General features: G+C 42.9%; 1 pseudogene; it reads right to left on the bottom strand.

The window, feature by feature from the left end:
* LOC135516976 (ribonuclease 3-like) overlaps positions 1 to 14,335 on the bottom strand; it is a 148,595-nt pseudogene that overhangs the window by 29,498 nt on the left and 104,762 nt on the right.

Here is a 14,335-nt window from a genome sequence, read left to right as displayed (position 1 = left end):
CTAACATTGAGTGGCTGCTGCCAACACACTGACTCAACTCCAGCCACTTTAATAATGGGAATTAATGGGAAATGATGTAAAATATATCACTAGCCAATTTAAACAATGCTACCTAATATAACGTTTACATACCCTACATTATTCATCTCATATGTATACGTATATACTGTACTCTATATCATCTACCGCATCTTTATGTAATACATGTATCACTAGCCACTTTAACTATGCCACTTTGTTTACATACTCATCTCATATGTATATACTGTACTCGATACCATCTACTGTATCTTGCCTATGCTGCTCTGTACCATCACTCATTCATATATCTTTATGTACATATTCTTTATCCCATTACACTTGTGTGTATAAGACAGTAGTTTTGGAATTGTTAGTTAGATTACTTGTTGGTTATTACTGCATTGTCAGAACTAGAAGCACAAGCATTTCGCTACACTCACATTAACATCTGCTAACCATGTGTATGTGACAAATAAAATTTGATTTGATTTGAGTATGGGTGTTAACCCTGGTGTCCTGGCTAAATTCCCAATCTGACTATCATGGCCACCTCATCATCCCCAGCTTGCTATTGGCTCATTCATCCCCCTCCTCTCCCATGTAACTATTCCCATGGTCATTGGTGTAAATTAAAATGTGTTCTCAGTCACCTTACCTGGTAAAATAAGGGGAAATATAATAGACAATGATGGCTGGCTCCTGTTGTTGACAAATCAAATCAAATTTATTTATATAGCCTTTCGTACATCAGCTGATATCTCAAAGTGCTGTACAGAAACCCAGCCTAAAACCCCAAACAGCAAGCAATGCAGGTGTAGAAGCATGGTGGCTAGGAAAAACTCTATAGAAAGGCCAAAACCTAGGAAGAAACCTAGAGAGGAACCAGGCTATGTGGGGTGGCCAGTCCTCTTCTGGCTGTGCCGGTTGGAGATTATAACAGAACATGGCCAAGATGTTCAAATGTTCATAAATGACCAGCATGGTCAAATAATAATAAGGCAGAACAGCTGAAACTGGAGCAGCAGCACGGCCAGGTGGACTGGGGACAGCAAGGAGTCATCATGTCAGGGAGTCCTGGGGCATGGTCCTAGGGCTCAGGTCCTCCGAGAGAGAGAAAGAAAGAGAGAAAGAGAGAATTAGAGAGAGCACATGTAGGGTGGCCAGTCCTCTTCTTGCTGTGCTGTGTGGATCTTAGAGAGAGAAAGAAAGAGAGAAAGAGAGAATTAGAGAAAGCACACTTAAATTCACACAGGACACCGAATAGGACAGTAGCAGTACTCCAGAAGTACTCCAGATATAACAAACTGACCCTAGCCCCCCGACACATAAACTACTGCAGCATAAATATTGGAGGCTGATAAACACCCACATCCACAAATTGTCTCTGAGTTTAAGTGCTGATCTAGGATCAGTTTAGACTTTTGTATAAGATTATATGGACAGATCAGCACTCCTACTCTGAAATAGTTTGTGTATACAGGTCCTGGACCTAATAATAAAGTCCACCATCAAAGCAGCATCAAATGGAAATTGGAAATAATATAAAATATACAGAGAAATAGGAGCTTCCACCATAGTTGCTAGAACTGGAAAGGATGATTTGAAAAGAAAATATTTCAGCCAGAGTAGTAAAGTTAGTGGTAATGTAGTGTGGAAAGGTTAATAAAACGTAATGCAGCAGGCCCTACTTCAGGTTGTCTTACTATAATAATATAATACATACTGAAAAAAAATATAAACGCAACATGTTAAAGTGCTGGTCCCATGTTTAATGAGCTGAAATAAAAGATCCCAGAAGGGTTCCAAACACACAAAAAGCTTATTTCTCTCAAATGGTGTGCAAAAATGTGTTGACATCCCTGTTCGTGAGCATTTCTCATTTGCCAACATAATCCATCTACCTGACTGGTGTGGGATATCAAGAAGATGATTAAATAACAGGATCGTTACACAGGTGCACCTTCTGCTGGGGACAATAAAAGGCCATTCTAAGATGTGCTGTTTTGTCACACAACCAAATGCCACATTTTGAGGGAGCGTGCAAATGGCATGCTTACTGCAGGAATAAATGAATGTTCATTTCTCTACCATAAGCCACCTCCAATGTAGTTTTAGAGAATTTGGCAGCATGTCAAACCGGACTCACAACCGTAGACCACGTATATGGTGTCGTGTGGACGAGTAGTTTTCTGATGTCAACGTTGTGAACATTTTGCCCCATGGTGAGGGTGGGGTTATGGTATGGGCAGACATAAGCTACAGACAATGAACACAATTGCATTTTATCGAAGGCAATTTGAACGCACTAAGTTATGAGATCCTGAGACCTATTGTTGCCACCATTCCTTCACGTTTCAGCATGATAATGGACAGCCCCATGTCGCAAGAATCTGTACACAATTCCTGGAAGCTGAAAATGTCCCAGTTCTGCATATTCACCAGACATGTCACCCATTGAGCATGTTTGAGAAGCTCTGGATCGACATGTACGACGTTGCGTGTTGACTCAGCTTGTTCCAGTTCCCGTCAATATCCAGGAACTTCACACAGCCACTGTAGAGGAGTGGTACAAGATTCCACAGGCCAACACATTTTCTTCGCAATAGAGTTGATCAATGTTGTGCTGCATGAGGCAAATGGTGGTCCCACCAGATACTGACTGGTATTCTGATCCATGTCCCCATCTTTTTTTTTTAAGGTATCTATGACCAACAGATGCATATCTGTATTCCCAGTCGTGGAATCCATAGATTAGGGCCTAATGAATTTATTTAAATTGGCTGATTTCATTACATGAACAGTAACTCCGTAACATATGTGAAATTGTTGCATGTTGCATTTATATTTTTGTTCAGTGTAATATCATATGCCGTTTAGCAGTACATAGTCAAAAGTAGAGCCCTATGTACTCTGGTCAAACGTAATGCACTATTTAGGAAATAGGGTGCCATTTGAGATGCAGAGAGACAGTGTCGAGGCTCTACTGTAGGTACACTGTGTGTACGTAGCTAGATAGATGACATGACTGTTTATATGCTCAAGAGAACCACTCATTTCAGCCCAAACCCCTTAACCCTGCTGTCATCATCTCTGCTTTGCTCTGCCCTGGCCTTAGAAGAATATAAGAGGATGCGAATGATCTAGTGTGTGTGTGTGTGTGTGTGTGTGTGTGTGTGTGTGTGTGTGTGTGTGTGTGTGTGTGTGTGTGTGTGTGTGTGTGTGTGTGTGTGTGTGTGTGTGTGTGTGTGTGTGTGTGTGTGTGTGTGTGTGAGGACATATGTTTGTATATGTGTGTGCGCACAGTGCATGTCATCCTATTGTGGCTTGGCCTTTGAAGAGCATCCAGTAGTGTACATCTCATCATGCGGCCGCTCCTCCATCCCTCCACCCTCTCAACCCCCTCCACAACCTAACCCTCCCAACCCCTTAATGCTCAAGCCTTTTTTCAGGATGCATCCCAAAAAGCGACCGATTCCCTACATAGACCTTTGGGCCCTGGTCAAAAGTAGTGCACTATGTTGGGAATAGGGTGCCATTTGGGATGCAACTTAGCCTTTTTGATGTCTAAAGACCGGAAGGCTGGGAGGCCAAATGAGGGAGGGAAGGCTATAACCTTCCTTTTCACTAGCCATGACAGGGAGCCCTCACACTCATCATCAACCCTCCAGTCACCAAGCAAGGGCTTGTGAGCCAAAGGACAAGCCGGCGTACCTGTACTCCCACAGGATAACTAAATGTTTTTACTTGCCTTTCATAAAGGAAAGTGAATAGTAAAATGCCAATATTTCAGGGTTTGAAGACGTCAAGGAGGGAGAGGACATGTAGCCTATGTACAGAAATAGGCAAACTCCAATTTAAAAACCTCAAGGAGAGCGCAATGTACTATAGGATCTCTATGCCAAAAAAACAATTTTGGTTAATTTTTTTAAACCTCACATCAGAGAGAATGGAGAGGCCTTGGACATATATCAATACAGTACATGCAAAATGGCAATAATTTAGTTACTAAGAGAGAAATTAGAAAAATGCCTTGTACATATGGTACAAATAAATAGACAATGGTTGAGGTTTTAAAAAGGGTTTAAACGCTATACTACATACACTCCAGCAAAACAGCTAGGGTCTTGGTGCGGAGGCCCACGAGCCGTTTGGCTTTGTCGTTCGTGATGGCAAACTCCTGCATGCCCAGCTCCTCTTCTACATTGACCTGGGTACGGTTGTTTACCAATGAGCTACGCAACAACTGTGGAACACACACACACATGCACGCACACACAACTCCAATTTTGATCACACACAGAATACCCAAGTCTCACAGATCCACTTTGCACATATGCCAAAGTGCGTGCACAGTACACGCGCACATACAAAAAAAAAAGAAGGAAAATAAACACCATATGCACTAATACATCACAGACCCTGTAGCGTGTAGGATCACGCCAGGCTATTCAATGTTTCACTTTTCACATCATTGGACTGTTAAATATTACATTGAGATTCAAAGCTCAGCAGATGAAGACATGTCAAAACAAGACGAGTGCATTGCCCGCTCTGAAAGAGTTGCCATAAACATTATAAATATAAACGCAGTAGTGGGTGAAAGTAGAGATAGAATAGATCAAATGCTGTGGGACGTCTCAGCTAACTGGATCTTAACGCCACACACACACACACACACACACACACACACACACACACACACACACACACACACACACACACACACACACACACACACAAAGGCAATGTGTTGAATGAGCACTTCAATTTGAAATCCATTTGAGTCCGAGTCTGTTTCTACTCTTGGGCAGGCCGGGACCATCTCAGTCTCTTAGCTATGCTTCACTGCAGAGCTTTTATCCCATTGATGTCACATCTACTCTGCACTAATAAATATCTAACTGCAGATCTGTTTTTACTTAGCAGCTTTTAGTTAGGACTTTTCTATGACAAATCAGTTACAGCAGCACTGCCCTGCATGCTCCGCCCCACTGCAGAGTATGTAAGGAAAAGGAACCAAAAAGAAAGAGCGGAATTAAGTTTTTTTTTTCCTTTCCACCATTCAATATTGATTGACAGGATGGGAAATGCATGACTGGAATGTTCCGGCAAGTATTGTATAAGATGAACACAGAGACACCCTTAAACCCACACACACACACTGTTACAGCACCATCCAAGGACGGAGACAATCTGTTTTCATCTGCACTCCACAGCCATCACAAAAGAGTACCAACAAAGGCCTGCTATTAAAGACACTTTCCCGTGCAACAATAGGCTACCCATCTCGCTCTCTCTTTAGCCCAGTAACTCTTCCTTTCAGCACACAAAGACAGGGAAAGAAAGGGGGAGGGATACAAAGGGAGCAGGAAGAGCTAAAGAAGAGAGAGATACAGCACGGAAGTGCAGCAGGGGAAAAAACAGATGCGGTGAATAACCAGAGAAAAACGGAGAGATGGGTGCAGAGCGAGGAACAAACAAAGATGGGGAGAGCAGGAGAGTAGAGAGAGGGCACAGTGAGAGAGGAGTGCAAGGTGAGGAGGGAGAAGCGCAGAAAGATAGAAGGAAAGCAAGACAGACAAAGATGTAAATAGCGAGGGAACTAGATGAGGAGAAGGAAGAAGAGAATAGATGGAGAGAGAAGTTAGGGGATTTCTCCTTACTGTTAAGTGTCCTTTGTGGTGGTCAGGGAAATGGATGAAGAGGTACTCTGTAGCCATCAGCTGCATGATGGAGTCTCCCAGGAACTCCCTTTTCTGGTTGTGACCCCAGAGAGAGGGAGCGAAACAGGGAAACGGGTAGAAAGGGGTGGGGGTGGGGAGGGGGTAAAGAGGGGTGAGGAAGAGGAAAGAGGGCTTATTTAGGTGCACAGCCTCAGGCCTTCAATTCACATGTGTCTTCAACTCTCAGTCAAACCCATGGGGGCTTTAGCCTTAGTGCCATGCTGATTGTGATGCACTAAAGCACTAATGCGAATGTGCACACACACACACACTACTCATGGGCAGCCCTGGGGAGAGACGAGAGCAGGCCCTAACAGTCAGTGACAAGTGAAAGGTTATTACCCACATGGAGAGAAGTTTATACCACTAAGGTTAAATAGAATGGTAAGCTTGGATCAGATCAATGATACCGCTGCGTTCAGTCAATTGTGTTGAATTAACTAGAACAAGCAGACATGCACAGTACCCCCCCCCCCCCCCACACACACACACACACCTTCCAACATTAAACCCCTACTGATATCTATGGATGTGTTTGATCATATTCAGAGCCTTCTACTCCCTATGCAGTAGTACCATATTAGACAGGGGGGTACTGCAGTATAGTAGGAGATGGAGGAGAGGCGCTGCACAGCATTGCTCCTTAATTAAACAGAATTATAGATTAGTGTTGCAGATGTAGGTTGGTGCTATGCCAAGGAGCCAGGGCGGGCAGCACAGACCACAGTGAGCAGAGTGGAGTTGGACTGTATCGCAAATTGCACGCTATTCCCTTTTCAATGCTCTACTTTCGACCAGGGAACATAATGCTCTGGTCAAAAGTAGTGTACTGTATAGGGAACAGGGTGCCATTTGGGACGCAAACAGAAATATGAGGTTCAGCAGGTTAGAGCAGGATTGACTGAGTACAGTTATAGTTGAGTGGAGAGGGGATAGAGCGAGGACATAGGAGCACGGGAAGGGGGGAAAGAGAGGAGGGGTGAAAGAGAGGAGGGATGAGGAGGGGAAATGATCACATCAAAGTTCAGAGTTTATTGTCCCATTTCTGCGGCATCGACTGGCAGGCACATTTTATGTTATGCGGCATATCGGAACTGGGAAACTCTCCTGGAATGTGCTTCATAAGAAGGGTGAGGGAGAGAGAGAGAGAGAGAGTGCTGCAGCATGCACATACTGAACCTCAATATGTGTGTGTTAAGATGACAGTGAGCATGTGTGTTCTAGAGGGAGAGAAAAAAGGCGAGGGAAAGCGAAAATAAGAGAAAAACATAGTAAAAAAGGCGAGAGAGATAGAGGGTCGGGGCAGAAGGAAAGCGTTTTAGTGTGAAAGCCACATAGAGCCATCTCTCCAACACAGGAGGCACATTGTAGCGGTAGTGAGATGGTAAAGGATGGGGGAAATTGAAGTAAAGTGTGAATCCCATGTTTTATTCTGCCCTGACTTTGATCTAAAACACCTTTAACAGCTTCAGGAGGCTCACGTTCCAACGACAACTACTCCATATTGTAACGCCTGTGTGTGTGTTCGTGTATGTGGCTCCTTTGCGACTTAGGAGTTCTAGAAATAGCGGGAGAATAGAGAGGCCTGATCCAACAGGGAGGCTATATATACCTGAGCGGAAAGGGGCAGGATGAGAGTAGCGGTGCGGTCTCTCGTGGTTTGGGATCATTGATCGTGGCAGCCATTGAGTGTCCTGATCATTAGGGGCCTATGATAAAAGGTATGCTTCCCAAATGGCACCCTAATCCCTTTATAGTGCACTACTTTCTGGTCAAATGTAGTCCGCTGTATAGGGAATGGGGTGCCATTTGAGAGGCAACATAGGGGATTTAGAGGGTAGGGTCGCGGGAGCAGAGTCTCGCCGTCTGTGTACCTCTTAGGTTGTCTAATGTCACTAGGATCTCTAAAAGGGGTCCACGCACAGCTCCACTTCCTCTAGGTCAGACTCTATCTAAATCCACTACTATGAGGTTACTGAGTGTGTGTTCTATCTATCTACTTCCACAATGAGGTTAGTTTGTGTACGTGTGTGTGTGTGTGTGTGTGGTGTGGTGGGGGGGTCTCGTCTCCTCTACGTCCTGTACTATTCTTTTGTATGACCTTCATTTCGGTTTCTAAAGGTTGCCCTACATTGGGCGGACTCACACTGCTTACCGACCTCTTCTCAGGTTCAATTTCAAACTCGGTTTCATCAGCATCCCATTTTAAGAACAAAGGATTCCATACAAACAGTTGATTTGTGTTTTTACACGTCCACTAATACTTTTTGAGTAAAAATATCAGCATGAGGCTTGACTACTGGGTATAATCACAAGCTAATGGTAAAGAATTGGCCCCCCCAAAAAAAGAGTTAAGGTTTGTATCGTAATCTTCACATTTACGGCCACCTAATTATTCCACTGAGATTCCCAATTGGCATATAATCACTCCTCACCTCTTCACCATGCTAGCAGATGTGTGGCGAGCGTTCTGGCACACAATGGTTGCTGTGCATCAAAAGCGGTTGGTGGCACCTCAATGGGGACGACGGGCTTGTGGTAATTGAATGGTATCAAACACATGCCATTCCATGTGCCCCGTTCCGGCCATTATTATGAACTGTCCTCCCCTCAGCAGCCTCCTGTGCCGTGCATCACCTCAACAGGTGAGTTTCCCCCTTATTACGTAAAGCGCTTTGAGCACCTACTTTAGGTGGAAAGACGCTGCATGAATCCAATTGAACATTATTATTATTATTATTATTATTATTATATAATGGCTAAGGATTAGTGTAAAAACTGAGTCTAATAATAACTTGGTCATTAATAATAGGGTTAGCATTGCAGGCGTCAGTCTATACTTTGAGAAGGAAGAGAAACCTTCAAAGTTAACCTTGACAGTTCAGCCCTCTAATCGACTTCACTGACCATGAGTGGTGAAAGGCTCTGACGTTAAAGTGATGGATTAAAAAACACAACACACACGCGCACACACACACACTGAAACATCCTTGTGGCAAATCTAAAAGCAATTACTGAGTGCTGCCTGCCAATAAGATATCAGAGATGCACTGTCAAGGCTAATTTGGTTTTGCTGTCAAAACTCACTATTGTGTTGCTAACATTTCACTCTTGTGAATGGATCACACATTTAACCCTCATATACTCTACACGGTGAAGCACATCTCTTAAAAGATGGCACGACCTCTGCAATTATTTTCCATTACATGTCATTTTTAAGAGCATTTTAAACACAATGAAAGAGGAATGCTAAGTACAGAGCATTTGATGAAACCCTGAAGACAGGGTTTAAACGTTGGTGAATAAAGTATTGCATCGGAGCTACTAGAGTGTAAAGCTTTTCCTTTCATTTAAAAACAAAGCTACAGTACAAAGCAGTAAATCATGATAAAAATATTTATTTCATTCTACTGAGAAATTTGCTTTACGTTCGTATTTTTATCTTTTATTATTTCCTATTGTTGTTGCATTGTCGAGAAGGAACGTGCATGTAAGCCTTTCGTTGGACGGTGTATATACCAAGTGTATCCCGTACAACTAATAAAACATGAAACTTGAAACTGAAACACCAAAGTTAACAGGGTAACTCGAGACAAGTGTGAATCAAAGCTGACTTATTCAAAAACACATTGTCTGCATTCTGCACTCACTCGAGTAAAATTACCCATTTTTAAAAAACACTATTTTACTATTGTAAGTCGCAAACGATGAAAGCCACCTATGAAAGGTAATAAGCAGGGAAGAGAAACACAGCAGTTCTTCACCCAATTGAAATCGACCTGATTGAAATGTCAGCAACTTTATAACACCAATGATTTCACCATTGTTAAAAAAACAAACATGCTGTTTGATTTAATATAAAAGCATTTGGAGAAAATGTTAGCGATGTTGGCATCTGAAATGACCTCTAGGGTCAAATCAAGTCTAACAACATCTCAGACAGTATTCGTAAAAATGTGTCTCCAAAGCAACAACAACAACACAGTAAACGTGGCAGAATTCAAATAAATAATAAAGTAAGCTAACAAAATGTGTGCATGCTAACTGTAATATACATAATACACTGCCTGCAAGTAATGGCTTAAAACATAAAAGAGCTAAGTTATTAAATTAAACTACAAACTATGAATATAAATTAAATCAAGTGAAATGGGCCTCCAAGACCTCACAGAGCTGAGAGGGAGAGAGAGAGAGCGAGAGAGAGAGCGAGAGAGAGAGTGAGAGAGAAAGACCGAGAGAACGAAAGACCGAAAAAGAGAGACAAATTAACAGAGGGAGAAAGAGAAAGGCTCTATTCGCATGAGAGAGAAGGATTAACAACCAATGCCACGGGCCAGCCAGTAAATATAATCAACAACATGTAAAAACTCAATTTCCCATGGGGGAGTGGGGTTGTGACCTCCCTCGCGGTGTCGGGCCATGGCTGGAGAGGGGCTTTAGTGTACCCTGGGAGTACTACACATGCTGTAAAAGCCACAGGATTAGGCATTGGGCCAACTAGGAGTTAAACAATCCATCCATCATTACCGGATTGGGATGGAGGATGGACCGGGCGGAGAGGCAGGCAGCAGGCCCTGTGACTATGTGCACAAAGCTCTGAAGACTGGAAGACACTCCTACTGTAGACTAGATGTCTCATACTGAACAAGGCTGGGGAGATATGGGGTGCTTCCCAAATGGCACCCTATTCCCTATATAGTGCATTTCTTTTGACCAGAGCACAAGTGGAAAATTAACTAGGACCTAGCTAAAGATATAGAGATGTACACTAATGGTGGCGTTTTAGCACTGTTATGAGAGTTATGAGAGAATATTCGTAATGACGCGCACACATGCACACGCTCACATACACACCCCTCCCATACTCACAGTGTGAGGTGGTTGAAGCCCACGGTCCTCAGTGTGAAAGATTTGGCCAGCAGGCGACAGTGCGTGAACATAACACCAATGGCGTCCTCAAAGTCCGTCAGCTTTAGAATCACCGGAGACATCTCGATCAGCTGCCTGTCCATCTGCGGCTCCTGCACCTGGGAACACAACATTTACAGCTAAACACTTCAGGAAATGAGCGGTTCCTGGGAACTTCCAAAGCTGATCACATCAGTTTTGAAAGTAAAAATGAATAAGTAAGTCTGCCTTTTACCTGCCCTGCAGAACCAATCAAAAAGCCTATCCCGGGACTAGAGTATAGGGTTGGGATCACAGATCAGGGCTCGGCTATAGGCTTGCTTGGTAGTTCAGTGAATTGGGAGGATATCGGGTTTTAACCTGGTGGAACACTGAAACTTATGATGACCTCCCTTATTAGGGGAGGAAATGTGCTAAAATGCATGCTTTAAATCAACAGAGGGCTGAGTGAGTGTGTTCAATCAGGAGAAACACTTATAGATGCATTCATTCGCCTGTATTTAACCAAGAAAGTCAGTTAAGAACAAATTCTTATTTACAATGACAGCCTAGGAACAGGGGGTTAACTGCCTTGTTCAGGGGCGGAATGACAGATTTTTACCTTGTCAGATCAGGGATTCGATCTAGCAACCTTCTGGTTACTGGCCCAACGCTTTAACCACTAGGCTACTTGTCAGCCAAACCTGGACAACGCTGGGCAAATTGTGCGCCGCCCTATGAGACTCCCAGTTGCGTTCAGTTGTGATACAGCCTATAATGGAACCAGGGTCTGAGGTGACACCTTTAGCACTGAGATACATTGCCTTAGACCACTGCGCCTGCCTGTAGTAGAGAGAAGTATCTAATTGGCCTCTGGCTTGCTGCTGCTGGAGGTTTGATCAAGACACTTCCCTCATTGAAAACAAACACTGAGCTACATCATCCCAAATGGCACCCTGTCCCCTAGTGCAGTTCTCTTGACAAGAGCCCAATGGTCCCTTGTCAAAAGTAGTCCACTACATAGGGAATAGAATCTCATTCGGGACGTGGTCATCATTAAATATATACATGAATTCACCTTATTCACCTGGCTGGCAGTACATGTATAAACACTGTACTGTAAGTAGGTAAGTACAATATGTATGTAAAGTTTCTATAACAGTATCTATCAACTCCAGTCTGCCTGATGCATATGGTACAGTACAGTCACAATCCAGAGTGTGTATATATATCATGGATTGGAGAGACCATTGGAGAGCAGTAAATATTGCAGATCGTACCTTTGAGTTCATGTTTGGTTTAATTTAATAAGCAATATAGACTAAGCAGCGGTGGAATAGCTAGATGCCCAATGTCAAACAAGCAGAGTGGTTGGTAGCTAGTCAGGTGTATTTTTATACTCTACGTTTTAATTGGATGGCTGCTGACAATATCATGGTTCCGTCTTCCCACTTTAGCCCCAAAGAAGATGTTCAATTCTGCCGTCCTCTTAATTACCAACAACTCTTTAAATGCCACACGTCACCACTAACAACATTGGATGAGTCAAGCATTCACAACACACGATCAGACACACACACTCTTTCTGGCATTTGGAAAAAAATTCTGACTTGATTTCCATGTGAGTTTTATCTTAAGGGGACGATGGCTGATAGCAACACTTCAGAATAACAAAGTTATATACATTCTGATTTAAAAAACAAACAAATGTTGCATACATTTTTGAGAATCCGAGGGCACATGCTAAATCTTTTCATCCCCCTGAGGGAGAAGAAGCTCTGACGTCCGTGGAGTCATGCATTGCCACTCAGTCGTGGGTGAACAGGGTAGGACTTCCGCCAGGAAGTCCAGGATCCAGATGCAGAGGGAAGGGTTCAGTCCTAGGTTCCTGAGCTTGGTGTTCAGCTTGGAGCTGTCTATGGTGTTGAACGATGAGCTGGAGTCTATGAACATCATTCTCACACAGTGTGTTCTCCTCTTGTCCAGGCGGGAGAGGGCAGTGTGAAGTGCAATTGAGATTGCGCCATCTGTGGATCTGTTGGGGTGGTATGCAAATTGGAGTGGGTTCAGGGTGTATGGCATGGTGTTGATGTGTGTAATGACAAGCCTTTCAAAGCTATTCATAATTACAGATGTGAGTGCTAAAGGGCGATAGTCATTTAGGCAGGTTACCTTAGAGCTCTTGGGAACAGGTACAATGGTAGTATGCTTGAAACATGTTGGGATTACCAACTGGGACAAGGAGAGACTGAACATTTCAATGAAGACACTTGCCAGCTGGTCTGCGAAGGCTCCGAGAATGTGACCTGGTATTCCGTCTGGTGGCCTTGCAAGTGTTAACCTGTTTAAAAGTTCACTCACATCAGCCATAGAGAGCGAGATCACACAGTCATCTGGAACAGGAGCTTTCATGCAGGACTCAGTGTTGTATTCCTTGAAGTGAGCATGAAAGGCATTTAGCTCGTTTTGGAGTTCTGCATCACTGGGCATCATTGTCTGCAAGACCTGCCACATCTGACGAGTGTCAGAGCTGGTGTAATAGAATTCTACCTTCCTCCTATATTGTCCTTTTGCATGTTTGCATGTTTTTGCATGTTTGTTGGAGGTGGTAGTCAGCTTTCTTGTATGTGTTCATTTCCATGTCCTGTTCTTTGTAAACAGTAGCTCTAGCCTTTAATCCCATCAAGGATTGTGCCTTTATTTCATGCTTTTTGGTTTGGTTACATTCGTATAGTCACTGTGGGGAAGACGTTGTTTATGCACTTATTGACTGATGTGGTAAACTCCTCAATGCTATCGGGTGAATCCCGGAACATATCCCAGCCTGTACTTGCAAAACATTATTGGAGCTTCGAGTGAGGGGTGTGCCAGCCTCGCATCTGCATCATCGGACCACTTTCGTATTGAGCGCTCACTAGTACTTCCTGTTTGAGCTTTTGTTTGAAAACTGGGAAACAGGAGAATGGAGTCATTCATTTTCAAATTATTATATATATTTGTTTATCTTTATTTGTTTATCTAGGGAGTAGATCAGCTTTAAAATTGTAGATAGATTGTAGCTTCCATTAATGTAATCGTCTGCATCACTTCCAACCCCCCATATATATTTTTTGAAAATACACTACTATTGAAAAGTTTAGGGTCACTGAGAAATGTCCTTGTTTTTGAAAGAAACACACATTTTTTTGTAACTTAAAATAACATCAAATTGATCAGAAATACAGTGTAGACATTGTTAATGTTGTAAACGACTATTGTAGCTGAAAACGGCAGATTTTTTATGGAATATCTACATAGGCGTACAGAGGCCCATGATCAGCAACCATCACTCTTGTGTTCCAATGGCACGTTGTGTTAGCTAATCCAAGTTTATAATTTTAAAAGGCTAATTGATCATCAGAAAACCCTTTTGCAATTATGTTAACACAGGAGAAAACTGTTGTACTGATTAAAAAAGCAATAAAACCGGCCTTCTTTAGACTAGTTGAGTATCTGGAGCATCAGCATTTGTGGATTTAATTACAGGTTCAAAATGTCCAGAAACAAAGACCTTTCTTCTGAAACTCGTCAGTCTATTCTTGTTCTGAGAAATTAAGGCTATTCCATGCGAGAAATTGCCAAGAAACTGAAAATCTCAAAGTTGTGTACTACTCTTTTCACAGAACAGTGCAAACTGCTCTACCAAGAATAGAAAGAGGAGTGGG

The sequence above is a fragment of the Oncorhynchus masou genome, chromosome 28, assembly GCF_036934945.1.
Source record: "Oncorhynchus masou masou isolate Uvic2021 chromosome 28, UVic_Omas_1.1, whole genome shotgun sequence".
Classification (NCBI taxonomy): Eukaryota; Metazoa; Chordata; class Actinopteri; order Salmoniformes; family Salmonidae; genus Oncorhynchus; species Oncorhynchus masou.
The sequence above is the reverse complement of the archived record's forward strand: the minus strand, read 5'-3'. Positions and strand labels throughout refer to the sequence as shown.